The sequence below is a fragment of the Ctenopharyngodon idella genome, chromosome 17, assembly GCF_019924925.1.
Source record: "Ctenopharyngodon idella isolate HZGC_01 chromosome 17, HZGC01, whole genome shotgun sequence".
Taxonomy (NCBI): domain Eukaryota; kingdom Metazoa; phylum Chordata; class Actinopteri; order Cypriniformes; family Xenocyprididae; genus Ctenopharyngodon; species Ctenopharyngodon idella.
This window is the reverse complement of record NC_067236.1, coordinates 252,229-265,609: the sequence shown is the minus strand read 5'-3', so window position 1 is coordinate 265,609 and position 13,381 is coordinate 252,229. Positions and strand designations below refer to the sequence as shown.

The 13,381-nt window shown below is 41.9% G+C and overlaps 1 protein-coding gene across 3 annotated transcripts in view; it reads left to right on the top strand.

Annotated features, from left to right (window-relative positions):
* The window catches only part of kif6 (kinesin family member 6), a 204,618-nt gene that overhangs the window by 98,096 nt on the left and 93,141 nt on the right, over positions 1-13,381 (top strand). The gene's annotated exons all lie outside the window — the stretch shown is intronic.

Sequence of the window (13,381 nt, the reverse complement as noted above, 5' to 3'; positions counted from 1 at the left end):
GAGCGAAGGACTACACTAAATACAGAATGCACTAGGAAGCATACCCCAACCGGAATATGCTAACAGGCTGCCTTGATATATGCTATATATGCTAGATATATGCTAAGGAGGTCTTACAAGGACATATCAACCAGATAACAGTGATAGGGAGAACTCTGAGGTATCCAGCCCGCAGGGTGGTAGTTACACATCAGAGATGGCAAATGGCTTGCCAAGGGAAGACACATGCACCCGAAGGAGACTTACTGTGGAAATCACACGTGGGATTACCCAGAGAGGGCAATCACAACACATGGAGGCACCTAATCTAACACAGGAGCTGACTGAAAGGGCATGCACGCAAGTGTAGACATCAACAGTGCTGGAGGAACCAAGGGTTCTAACTGTGGAACTCACCTGAGGAGAAAAGCGCACGCATCCAGTCTGTGGAGTGGAATTGCGCAGCAAGCAATGACACCGAGCAGGTCCTACTACTGGCCCGAAGAGGCGAGTACCCGAGAGGACCCAGGCTCTTCACGAAGATTATAGAATCTCGCAAATGTGCTAGGTGTCGCCCTCTACAGATGTCTGTTAGCGAGGCGCCATGCGCCAGCACCCAGGAGGAAGCCACACTCCGATTAGAATGGGCTCTCACCCCTAATGGGCATGGCAGGTCTTGAGACTGATAAGCCAAGACAATAGCATCCACTATCCAGTGGGATAACCTCTGCTTGGAGACAGCCTTCCCCTTCTGCTGGCCTCCAAAACAAACAAAGAGCTGACCTGAGGTCCTGAAGCACTGAGTTCTGTCAACGTACAGTGGGTACGGAAAGTATTCAGACCCCCTTAAATTTTTCACTCTTTGTTATATTGCAGCCATTTGCTAAAATCATTTAAGTTCTTTTTTTTTTCCTCATTAATGTACACACAGCACCCCATTTTGACTGAATTTGAATTTTTGACTGAATATTGAATTGTTGACATTTTTGCAGATTTATTAAAAAATAAAAACTGAAATATCACATGGTCCTAAGTATTCAGACCCTTTGCTGTGACACTCATATATTTAACTCAGGTGCTGTCCATTTCTTCTGATCATCCTTGAGATGGTTCTACACCTTCATTTGAGTCCAGCTGTGTTTGATTATACTGACTGGACTTTATTAGGAAAGCCACACACCTGTCTATATAAGACCTTACAGCTCACAGTGCATGTCAGAGCAAATGAGAATCATGAGGTCAAAGGAACTGCCTGAAGAGCTCAGAGACAGAATTGTGGCAAGGCACAGATCTGGCCAAGGTTACAAAAAAAATTCTGCTGCACATAAGGTTCCTAAGAGCACAGTGGCCTCCATAATCCTTAAATGGAAGACGTTTGGGACGACCAGAACCCTTCCTAGAGCTGGCCGTCCGGCCAAACTGAGCTATCAGGGGAGAAGAGCCTTGGTGAGAGAGGTAAAGAAGAACCCAAAGATCACTGTGGCTGAGCTCCAGAGATGAAGTCGGGAGATGGGAGAAAGTTGTAGAAAGTCAACCATCACTGCAGCCCTCCACCAGTCGGGGCTTTATGGCAGAGTGGCCCGACGGAAGCCTCTCTTCAATGCAAGACACATGAAAGCCCGCATGGAGGACTCCAAGATGGTGAGAAATAAGATTCTCTGGTCTGATGAGACCAAGATAGAACTTTTTGGCCTTAATTCTAAGCAGTATGTGTGGAGAAAACCAGGCACTGCTCATCACCTGTCCAATACAGTCCCAACAGTGAAGCATGGTGGTGGCAGCATCATGCTGTGGGGGTGTTTTTCAGCTGCAGGGACAGGACGACTGGTTGCAATCGAGGGAAAGATGAATGCGGCCAAGTACAGGGATATCCTGGACGAAAACCTTCTCCAGAGTGCTCAGGACCTCAGACTGGGCCGAAGGTTTACCTTCCAACAAGACAATGACCCTAAGCACACAGCTAAAATAACGGAGTGGCTTCACAACAACTCCGTGACTGTTCTTGAATGGCCCAGCCAGAGCCCTGACTTAAACCCAATTGAGCATCTCTGGAGAGACCTAAAAATGGCTGTCCACCAACGTTTACCATCCAACCTGACAGAACTGGAGAGGATCTGCAAGGATGAATGGCAGAGGATCCCCAAATCCAGGTGTGAAAAACTTGTTGCATCTTTCCCAAAAAGACTCATGGCTGTATTAGATCAAAAGGGTGCTTCTACTAAATACTAAGCAAAGGGTCTGAATACTTAGGACCATGTGATTATTTCAGTTTTTCTTTTTTAATAAATCTGCAAAAATGTCAACAATTCTGTGTTTTTCTGTCAATATGGGGTGCTGTGTGTACATTAATGAGGGAAAAAAATGAACTTAAATGATTTTAGCAAATGGCTGCAATATAACAAAGAGTGAAAAATTTAAGGGGGTCTGAATACTTTCCGTACCCACTGTAAGTGCGAAGAGCACGTACAGGACGGAGCAGCGCCAGGGCTGGGTCTGCCTCCTCCAAGGGCAGATCTTGCAAGTTCACCACCTGAATTCCAGGCACGCTTCGTCAACTGAAAAAGCCTGCAGGTCCCTGACCCTCTTAACCGAAGCCAAAGCCATCAGGAGCACAGTCTTTAACGACAGAAATTTCAGCTCCACTGAAAACAAGAGTTCGCAGGGGTCTTCTTGATGAGAAGAACACCAAGTGACGAAGAGGTTCCACTTCAGGGCATAGGCCTGTCTAGTAGACAAGACTCTAGCCGAAGTGATGGTAGCAACCACCTGAGGTGGCAAGGTACCTAACCCTTCCGCGACCCGTCCAGAACCCACACATGCAGGTTCCAAAGATCGGGACGTGGGTGCCAGAGGGTGCCCCGTCTCTGAGAAAGAAGGTCCTTCCTCAGAGGGATAGGCCAGAGAGGGGCTGTGGCGAGGAGAACTAGTTCGGAGAACCAGGTCCAGCCGGGCCAATACGGTGCAACCAAAAGGACCTGCTCCTCATCCTCCCTGATCTTGCACAGCGTTTGTGCCAGAAGGCTCACTGGGGGAAACGCATACTTGCCCAGGTCCCGCGGCCAGCTATGTGCCAGAGCATCCGTGCCGAGAGTGCCCTCGGTCAGGGAGTAAAACAACTGGCAATGGGAATTGACTGGGGAGGCAAACAGGTCTACCTGAGCGTCCCTGAAGTGTTCCCGAATCAGCTGAACCGACTGGGGATGGAGTCTCCACTCCCCAGGGTCTGACTGTTGCAGAGAAAGCTTGTTGGCCGCAAGATTGAGTCTGCCCAATATATGAATGGCACAAAGCGACCTCGGATGCTTCTGACTGCACAAAAGGAGATGACGTGCGAGTTGCGACATGCAACGGGAGCGTAGACCACCCTGACGGTTGATGTACGCTACGGTCGCAGTGTTGTCCATACGGACCAGGACGTGCTTTTCTCTCAGCAGGGCCCTGAAGCGGTGCAGAGCAAGCCGAACTGTTAGCAACTCGATGCAATTGACATGCCACAGAAGTCGGGGTCCAGTCCAGGAGCCTGACGCAGCATGTCCATTGCACATGGCACCCCACCCCATGGCAGAGGCATCTGTTGACACAACAACATGCCTGGACACTGGACCTTGGGGAATACCGGCGCATAGAAACGAGAGGTCCAACCACAGCGTAAAGGTCTGACGGCAAGCCAGAGTGATGGTCACTCGGAGCGTGCCCTGTTGCCATGCCCATCTCGGGATTCGGCCATGCAGCCAGTGCTGAAGCGGTCTCATATGGAGCAATCCCAACGGAATAACTGCCGCTGCGGACGCCATATGCCCCAGGAGCCTCTGAAATAACTTTAGTGGAACTGCTCTCTTGCCTTTTAACTGAGTCAGGCAGCTCAGCAGAGACTGGTAAGCTACACACGCTGGTAAGCTGCGCGAACATGGCGACGGAGTCTATCTCCATACCGAGAAAAGAGATCCTCTGCACAGGGGAGAGTTTGCTCTTTTCCCAGTTGACCCAAAGGCCCAGACGGGCGAGGTGTCTGTGCATCAGATCCCTGTGCTTTCACAACTGATCTCGAGAGTGAGCCAGAATCAGCCAGTCATCAAGGTAGTTGAGAATACGGACACCTTGAACCCTGAGGGGAGCGAGAGCCCCCTCTGCAACCTTCGTAAAGACACGGGGAGACAGGGCCAACCCAAACGGGAGAACTTTGTACTGATATGTCTGCCCCTCGAAAGCGAACCGAAGAAATGGTCTGTGTCGAGGAAGAATGGAGACATGAAAGTATGCGCCCTTCAGGTCGATAGCTGCAAACCAATCCATAGGACAAATGCATTCGAAAATGTGTTTGGGCGTTAACATATTGAACGGGAGTCTGTGAAGAGCTCGGTTCAAGGTGCACAAGTCCAGGATCGGTCGTAACCCACCTGTTTTCTTGGTTACGATGAAGTACGGGCTGTAAAACCCTGACACAAGAGGAGGAATTGCTCTTTCAGAAGGCGCTGAAACGCTCGGGAAACACCAAGCCAACAGGAAGCAGGAAGCACACCAACACCAACTGAAGACGCGTTGAAAACACTCGGTGACAAGCAGAGATATGTGCTCGGCTCCGAAGCGAAAGTGCTCCTTATATACCCACACTGTGGGGCGGAGTTTGCGAGGCAAATATCGCAGACCAAGGTGCTCAGCTTACCATTGGCTTGTTTTGTTAACATTTGTAAGTCTGTTCTGACATAACGTCGAACGTGACCGACTGAAATGGAATTAACGATTTCAATAGGTGCCTACGCACCTTCGGTGCTTGGCCCCTAATTACAACCCGAATTCTGGAAATGTTGGCACGTTTTTTAAATTTGAATACAATGAAAACTAAAAGACTTTCAAATCACATGAGCCAATATTTTATTCACAATAGAACATAGATAACAAATGTTTAAAGGGAGAAATTTTACACTTTTATCCACTAAATGAGCTCATTTCAAATTTGATACCTGCTACAGGTCTCAAAAAAGAGAATATCTAGCAACTAATTAAGTTAATTGATATCAGGTCTGTAACATGATTAGCTATAAAAGGGATGTCTTAAGGCATCTTTACACAGAAAAAGCGGCACAGAAACCAACTCTGAATCAGCAAAAATCACAAAAATGTGCATTTACACAGACTGTTTAATGCTTCTCTGAAGTGGCATAAATGCATTTAAACAGGAAGTGACATTTTTAATAATTTGATGCAATGTACTATTGTTAATGTGTTTATTTTTTGTTTGCAATATTTTATAGTATTTAATGATTATGAACACATATTAAGCATGACAAACCAATTATACAATCGATTAAACTACAAAGCTGGCACGGAGGCATGTATGATTACATAAAGTCATTATGATTGTTATTGTTATTAACATTATTTTATAATGTAAGTAACATGTAGGATAAAATAGTTTTATCGCGTGTCGAGCCGTTTCTGCGACAGCTCCAGCTCTCCGACGCACAGTGTATACGTCAGCGTCCGAATTCACTCACTTCATTTCGTTCACTCCATGCAGATATAGAGCACTCAAATGCCATACACTATATAGGGAATAGTGAATGAGTGAACGAGTGAGTGGTTTCAGACACAGCTCTGGCCTAAAGACATCTATATGCCAATATTCAGTTAGTCATAGCACGGCCTGCTGGTAACAGGAAATGGCATGCTTTACACTGTAATTCACTCCCTGAAACACATTATAATATGCCAAGAAGTACCAAACATACTACAAACATGTTAAATCATGCAACACTTGGCTGAGTGCTAATGTATGCGATTAACGCCACGAAACAGGAAGTTGTTGTAACTCAGGCATACAATGTCCGATCTGCTCCAAACTTAACATGTTCGATAATAGTCCTGGCCTGAAGACATCAACATGGCAATATTCAGTTACGGTCAAAGCACCACCTGTTGGCAGCAGGAAGTCTGGCACTTTCAAATGACTTTGCAATAATTATCCTGTATTTACTCGCGTACATGCATGTTGCCCACTGTTCACTGTTTTCCTAAAGCCAACGGGTGGCGGTGAGCCTGGGTGCGAGGGCCCTTTCATCGCTGCTTGCAGCTTTAATTATTATTAGGGCCTGAGCACCAAAGTGCGAGGACCCTATTGGATTTCATCTGTTTATTATTATTAGGGCCCAAGCACCAAAGTGCGAGGACCCTATTGGATTTCGTCCGTTTATTAGGGCCCGAGCACCGATGGTGTGAGGACCCTATTGGAATTGCTCCGTTTATTATTATTAGGGCCTGAGCACCAAAGTGGGAGGACCCTATTGGATTTCGTCCGTTTATTATTATTAGGGCCTGAGCACCAAAGTGCGAGGACCCTATTGGATTTCTTCCGTTTATTAGGGCCCAAGCCACTAAGGCGCAGGGCCCTATTGTTTTTCTAAGAATTATTATTATTATTATTATTATTATTATTAGGGCCCAAGCCACTAATGGCGCAGGGCCCTCTTGATCCCCTAAGGATTATTATTAGGGCCAAAGCCCAAAGGGCTGAAGGCCCTATTGTTTTCTCTAGGATTATTATCTTGATCCCCTAAGAATTATTATTAGGGCCCAAACCACTAAGGCGCAGGGCCCTATTGTTCTCCTAAGGATTTTTTTTTTTTTTTTTTTTTTTCAAACTTCCAGGGCTTTTTGGGGGCCTTAACGTGCTCAAAAAGTCAGCTATTATGGGTTGTTTGAAAAACGCATGCTCTGGAATTTGATATACTCCTCCTAGGCAATTAATCTGATCACCACCAAACTCGGTCAGCACAAAGTCAAGACATTGATGATGAAAAATTGCCATCAGATTTTTGATATCTCAAACGGTTTGGCCGTGGCGAGGCAACAAATTTATGGCGAGAAAAGGTAAACAGGAAACGTGTTATAATATGTGGATACATTGACTGATTTTGATCAAACGTCAGCTGTGTGTTCGTTGTACAAGGCTGATCACATGGATGTGACTATTGTGAGTCAAAGTTATAGCACCACCAACTGGCAGCAGGAAGTGTGTCATTTTCAACTTGCTTTGAGATCACCCTCTTATTTTTATCTGATTTGCTTCAAACTTTATCAGAATAATGTCAAAACATGGCAGATGTAGACCTTTGAAAAGAATTGTGATATCTCAAACACCGTTACCATGGCAATGCATTAAACTTTAATATTCGTTTTGGAAGATTTTGAGACTCTTAACATGCTTCAAATTGCATGAGACTCAATACACACATCAGAGATGTCAACCAATAGACATGGGCAAAACCGTAGAAACGGGCGGGGAGCTGGGCCTCTATAGCGCCACCTTTTGACAAAACAGGGGGTGTTAGTTTAACCTAAAGTCACCAAACTCGGTACACCTATTGGTCTCATTAAGCTGGATAACTTTCTAATTTACAGTCATTAGCTCCGACCAACAGGAAGTCAGATATTTTGGTTTGAATGTGGATTTTTTGAATAAACAGGCTCTGAATTTTAAACTACTACTTCTAGGGGGTTTATTCGATTCAGACCAAACATTTTTTACCATGGTGCTAAGACATTGAACATGTTAAATTGAGAAAGGATAATAGATATCTTGAACGGTGTTGCCATGGTGATAGATTGAAGTAATGTCAAAAAAGGGAAATGGAATGACTCATATTTTCTATAAAAAAAAAAAACACTATACACAATTAATTTATGTGTAGAATAATACAAATGTTTGAAATAAACACATTTTATTCTATTTTTTTTTTTTTTTTCAATTCAAAAAGCATGTGTGAGTTAAAAATAGGCATATTAATTATATCTGATTAAAAAATGGATAAATGTCATACATAGAGTAACAACTAGAGGGCAGCATATACCTATTTTTAAACAGGGTTGGATAAATCAAGCAATAGAGCAATAGTTTAGATACATGGAACAATGATTTCTTTTTTATTTTATACTGTATGTGCAGGTATATTTAAACATTTATCAAAGACTACTTTATGTCACAATTTAGATTTTTTTTTTTGTTTGTTTGTTTAAAATGATCTTCTCAGTCTGTCTCTGTCTCTCTCTCTGTCCTCCCCCTGCCCCTTGCTCCCTCAGTCTCACTAATTATCTCTGTGTGTGTGTGTGTGTGTGTGTGTGTGTGTGTGTGTGTGTGTGTGTGTCAGTTTTACACCCTTGATCAGTCCTTTAACCCTTTTCTTGCAGACTCACTGTCCTTCAGAGTTTAGTGCCAACCCTAATCAAACACACCTGAAGCAGCTGAAGCCAGTTTATTTGTAGGCCACTGACAATATAGTATTATATTATTAGTTTGATAATTAAGTTAATTAAAATATAAAAACACACTGCAAATGATAACTTCACACTCATTTAAAATTGAACTATTACACTATATCACTATTTGGTCAGGACTACTTTTTTAAATGACACGAGTTACAATTCTTATTACCTGACAACTGTGATTTAATGTATTGATTCAGACAAGACTAGAATTTTTTTTTTTTTTTTTTTTTTTACAAAGGAGAGTGTTTTGTAGACATGGGCATTACAGAAGTTCACGTACTGTGTTTGCAAGCATCACGTACGACGCATATGTTTTTAAATTAATTATTTATTGATATAATTCTAATTTATTCAAAACTCATATTTACATAAATGTCACATGATTTTATAAAAGTGGCTGTTTATAAAAAACTTGTAAGTGAGCAGAAAAATCTAGACACGTACCTTACTCTTACCTGAGACAGATATTAAAATCATCTTTGCAAGTTCCGTGATTTGGCTCTATTTATTAATTTTATGATATTTTTATTTTTACATCAAATACCACCTATACTGAAATTAAATGAAAGCATGATTTTGGTGCATAAGATTGGTGCGCAAACAACAGCTCAGGGAGGTCAAAAAACACATGGAGAAGTGTTAGGGTAATATAACATCAGCAATCACAGAAATTCACATTACACTGGATTAGATTTCTCAGAGTACTGTTGAGTTTGCGCAAATAACAGTAGGTAGTTTGCTCTGGAATTTTTATAGTGGTTGTCTAAGAAAAACACTAAAATGACAGATTAGGATGGTGGTTTGTGATCATAGAGGCACCAGCTGCTGCAGTAAATGTGGTCTGAATTTGACATAGACCTTTTATGTTTAACCGTTTTAAATGCCCATTGCCCACCATGCACAGTTGCCCTGAAGCCACCGGGGTGCCGGTGCCACCGGGCTTTGGCCCGTCATTGCTGCTTGCAGCTATATTTATTTATTTATTTATTTTCGTCATTCGGGGCTTTTTGAGGGCCTTAACATGCTCAAAAACTCTTGAAAATTGGCACACACATTGGAATCTGCGGCCATTAGGACGCCACAGAGGCTGGTACCCGGGCGTGGCAGGGGGGCTCGACAGTGCCCCCTTGAAGAAGGTCTAAAAACTTGGTCCATATATCAAACATGCTTGCACGTATTAGTATGAAACTCAGTACACATATAGACCTCATCGGGCCTAACAACTTTCGTGCCCTAAGTTATACGCCACCCCAACAGGAAGTCGGCTATTACAGGTTGTTTGAAAAACGCATGCTCTGGAATTTGATCTTCTCCTCCTAGGCTATTAATCCAATCACCACCAAACTTGGTCAGCATGAAGTCAAGACATTGAGGATGTAAAATTGCCAGCGGATTTTTGATATCTCGAACTGTTTGGCCATGGCGAGGCAACGAATTTATGACGAGAAAAGGTTCACAGGAAATGTGTTATAACTTATGCATACATTCATTGATTTTTATGAAACTTCAGCTGTGTGTTCGTTGTAGGAGTCCGATCACATGGATGTGACTATTGTGAGTCAAAGTTATAGTGCCACCAACTGGCAGCAGGAAGTGTGTCACTTTCAAAATGCTTTGAGATCGCCCTCTTTTTTTTTTTTACCCGATTTGCTTCAAACTTCATCACAATAATGTCAAAACTTGGCAGATGTAGACCTGTATCTGAATGTATTTGTGATATCTTAAATATTGTTGCCATGGCAACATGTCAAACTTTAATAATATTCTTGAGAGTTTTTGAGGCTCTTATCATGCTTCAAATTGCATGAAACTTGACACACACATCAATATTGTCGACCAGTAGACATGGACAAAGCCTTAGAAACGGGCGTGGTGGAGGGGCTCAGTAGCGCCACCTTTTGACAAAAGTGGGGGGGTTATTTTTACCTACAGTCACCAAACTTGGTACAAATATTATTCTCATTAAGCCAGACAACTTTCTAATTTACAGTCATTAGCTCCGGCCAACAGGAAGTCAGATATTTTGGTTTGAATGTGGATTTTTCACACTCTCTCTCTCTCTCTCTCTCTCTCTCTGTCCTACCCTTCTCCCCCCTCAGGCTCACTCTTTTTCTCTCTCTCTCTCTCTCTCTCTCTCTCTCTCTCTCTCTCTCTGTGTGTGTGTGTGTGTGTGTGTGTGTGTGTGAGTGAGTGAGTGAGTGAGTGTGTGTGTGTGTGTGTGTGTGTGTGTGTGTGTGTGTATTACAATCTTGATTAGTGGTCTTTAACCCTTTTACTGATTACCCATTTATTGATGAACTTATAAAAATTTGGAACTGCAAATGATAACTTCACACGCATTTGAAATTGAGCCATGATGCTATATCACTATTAGGACAGGACTATTTTTCTATATGTTGTTCGAGTTACAATTATTATTTTTACAATTAAAATTGTTTTTAAATTAATTATTTATTGATATAATTCAAATTTATTAAAAAAAACCCTCTTTAAGTAAATTTCACATGATTATGAAAGTGGCTGTTTAAAATAAACTTGCATAAGTGAGCAGAAAAATCTAGACATGTACCTTACTATTACCTGAGACTGATATTAAAATCGTCTTTGCAGGTTTCGCAGGCTCTATTTATTAATTTTATAATTTTATTTTTTATACCACACATATTGAAATTAAATGAAAGCATGCTTTTGGTGCATAGGATTGGTGCACAAACAATAGCTCAGAGAGGTCAAAACACATGAAAGAAAGTGTTAAGATAATACAACATCAGCAATCACAGACATTCGCATTAAGACTGGATTACATTTCTCAGAGTACTGTTGAATTTGCGCAAATAACAGTATGTAATTTGCTCTGGAATTTTATAGAGGTTGTCTGAGAAAAACACGGACATGGGCCACCTAGCGTGGACAGTCAGTCATGACGTATCGCGCACAACTCACAAATCAAAGAGCACATCACTTCACAGACAATGGTGAATTACTAGTTAGCTAGGCTAGAATTTACACCACATATTCAACACGATTGTTTCATATGAGCAGTCCAGCACATTAATATGAATACAATGACATAACGAATAGTAAAAAGGCCTTAATCGTGACTGAGGAGCATCGCTCAGATCACTTATTACAAAGGCTGTAGTGAGATTTCTTTGTCACACAGGTAAATTTATGCTGCTTAATCTGAGATTTCTTCGTCAGAAAAAGACTTATGCATTTAAAGCTGAACGTGGGGTTTTCTTCGCCCAAGATCAGGTTAGTTTATTCTGGTAATATTTATACGTGCGATTAATCTGAGATTTCTTCGTCAGAAATAGGCTTACGCTTGTTTATTATTATTATTACTATAATCATGAAATTATGATTTCTTCGATAATTTCAAGTTAGTTTCTTCGTACAATTTAAACATGCATTGTAGCATCGAGGAACTTTCTGCCGTTTGAACGAAGGCATTCAAGCTATAGTTTTCCTGATTTTATTTTATGTGCATGAATAAGATGTTAATAAAGCTTATGGAACAACACATGATTGATTACTGGGCCTGTCTGCAAACAATTGTTTAAAATGATGACTTTCGTTCTCCACCAAAATCCTGTAGTGATATTAGCTCAAAATGAGAAATATTAATAATTATTCATAACTCATTATGATTATTAATTATGATTAATTATGAATATTTGAATCAGTGAATCAGATTAACTTGATGTAGTTACATTAAATTTACAATCAATCAATCAGTTCATTCTGTGAACGCTCAATATTGATTATTAATTGATTCTAAGAGAAGGGTATTTTTCATGGCCATAGAAAAATAATTCTTTCTTAGCATCTACAGCGCTTAAAGCTGGTAATAGGATTTAAATAATTTAAGAGACAAGTTATCAGCAGACAGGGAGTCAGAACCAAATATGTATTGTGCACAAGTTTTATTACCTAAATCACGAACACATAACTAAACTAACGAACACATACATACACACAGGTCACACATGCATAGGTAAAATGAGCAATGATAGAGTTGAACCGGAAGTGGGACAGGAAATGGAGCTATGGAGAAGCCAAAAACCAGGAAAGAATCATCAGTATTCATTACAAAACTCCTTTGGTAGCAAAGGAGGTTCACAACTTCAACTAACTAGCAGCAATTTAGCATATTGTACGATACTTGCATTAGGCCTCAGCCTTTTGAAGATCATCCAGATATACCGTTGCAGTAGAAAGAGTTCAGTCCGATGGTGCTGAAGTTGCAATCTATGTCTTCTGTGTTGAATGAAGGAACGATGACAAACTTGCATGGTTAGTTTGACCTTTAGTAGGAAAGAGTTCTTTCACTCTTCTAGATGAGCACATGGCTTAGGCCTCCAGGCCTTGCAGGCCCACAGGCAGCACCCTGCAGCTGCAGTGTTGTCAGAGTAGGCCAGAGAGAGAGAGAGGGAGAAGCATTGTGAGCTGGCTTTTAAGCTCCGGGAGAAGTCACACCCCTCAGGGTTGACCTGACCAATAAGATGGGTAGGATTTCCGAGAAGCAGAATTCCTCTATGGGTGTTTATCTGATGGTGACTGAGGCCCTTGTCCAGGCTGGTCTCAGGGGATGGGGACAGACCCCAGAGTGAGTTTTAAACATTATTTGTTAAATATAACTGATTTGTCTTAGTCATTACACACCGTTATTGATACAGTTAATGATAAAGTTACCGCATGTGGCCCGCAATAAATTAGATACGCATCAGTTTGTTGATGGACATTCACTTGTTAATGCTGATAGTGAGGAATTACATCTCATAATGTACCTCAAACTGAGTAGTGTAACACTGAGAAACTCATGCTCAAGTCATCTTTGTGATAGAGGCTCGGGTTGAATAACTATTTCATCTAATGTTTCATCATCTGACTCGCGTTCAGATTGATATGGTAAAATCGATACCATCGTTACTGTCTTTACATTGTGTAAAACTGCTGAGCCTTAGGAAGCATACAGAGCTGAATCAGTTATGGTAATGGGCTTGCGCTGTATGTGGTAGACCAGTCACAACAGATTGTGCCATCTGGCCAATCAGAGCAGAGCAGGCTCTCAGAAAGGAGGGATTTAGAGGGACTGAAGCATCCATCGAGTCATTTGACAATCATTGAACAATGTGGT